At 47.0% G+C, this 1,451-nt stretch overlaps 1 protein-coding gene across 1 annotated transcript in view; it reads right to left on the bottom strand.

Annotated features, from left to right (window-relative positions):
- Window positions 1-1,451, bottom strand: part of LOC101852687 (alpha-actinin) — a gene marked incomplete in the record, with an annotated part of 95,349 nt that overhangs the window by 66,391 nt on the left and 27,507 nt on the right.

Below are 1,451 nucleotides of genomic sequence, written 5' to 3'. Positions count from 1 at the left end.
AGAGAGAGAGAGAGAGAGAGAGAGAGAGAAGAGAGCAACGTTGGTATGTGGGAAATACCAAGCCGTCAAAAAGTTTGGTTTCTTTGTTCAGTTTGTTTGTTGTTTAGTTTGTTGTCGTTTCTTTTGTTGATAGAGCGTTTTTTGTTGTTTGTTGTTTTGTTTTTGTTTTGTTTTGGGGGGGGTAAAGTTAGTTTTATGGTTTAATGGCCTTTGCAACACAAATAGGTCGCATAAGCACCGAAGATTAGAGGTGGTACTTGAGAATAACATACAAACGAAAAAGTGTGGGGGGGTGGGGGGTGGATTGAGAAGTAGTCGTCTGAACAGGTGATTGTGTTGGACGTTAAAGCAGGTTCGAGTGTGCTTTTACAAAATGGCTCACTCATCGTGAGTTGGAAAAGCACGTTAAATCTTGTAAAAACTGAAGATACGAGAACATATTTTATTCCCCAAGCAAGACAGAGCGGTATCTTTTGCCACGCGTCTATCTAGACTTAGATGGAGAGGTCAAAGGTTGCGCGCGGGGCCGGCCTCTCCTTCTCTCTCCCTTGGCAACATCACCCACGACCGAGCCGAGCGGAAACAACTGGTGGGTTGTCAACACGACCACATCCAGCTTCCCCACTGTGCACAGCGATTAAAAGACAACGACAGGCGAGAAGAGATCCTCTGCTGTAATAAGTCCCCCCAAAGTCTCACGACGGCGGGCGACCTGGCTTCGGAACAGCACCAGTTGGCTGAGGGGAGAGACTGCGAGTTGAGAAAACAGCACCGGTTGGCTGAGAGGAGAGACTGCGAGTTGAGAAGATTACACTGACTACACCCCAACAACCGGCTCGTTGAATTAAAGAGTTTCCGGGGAGGTGGCACGATAAGGGGGGACGTTTTGGCCACCAACAGATTACCACCAGCAGCAACAGCAGCAGCAGCAGAAGTGGCATGGAAAAGAGGAAAAAGACAGAAAGGACCACACCGAGTGCCTGCCCATCAACCAACCACACCACTGAGTTTAGTTTTAGTAAGAGTTTTACGGCTCTTGCAACACAATAAGGTCATAGAAGTGCCGAAGAATAGATTTGTTACAAGAGAGTAACATACACAAAAAAGAAACAGAGATAAGGGCGATAGGTGTTTGACAGGAAAGAAAGAGCAAACCACACCAGAGCACCCGCTAACCACCCATATATGCATATATACATCACTAAACAATTACAAATATTTAGACTACTCGCAGTACGCGCGTTGCGCACCGTAGCACCCCTGAAACATATTATGAGGAGAGGATGGAGGAAGGAAGCGGAAGCTGCTTCTGGGTACTACTTCCGTCTCAGCTGGAGAAGAGGGTGGGGTGGGTATTTTGTTTTTCGAGCGGTTCAAATGCGAGAAAAGTGAGTGTGCTTTTGTGTGTCTGTGTGTGTGTCTGTGTGTGTGTCTGTGTGTGTGTCTCTGTG

This window comes from Aplysia californica, unplaced genomic scaffold, assembly GCF_000002075.1.
Source record: "Aplysia californica isolate F4 #8 unplaced genomic scaffold, AplCal3.0 scaffold00135, whole genome shotgun sequence".
NCBI classification, from domain to species: Eukaryota; Metazoa; Mollusca; class Gastropoda; order Aplysiida; family Aplysiidae; genus Aplysia; species Aplysia californica.
The sequence above is the reverse complement of the archived record's forward strand: the minus strand, read 5'-3'. Positions and strand labels throughout refer to the sequence as shown.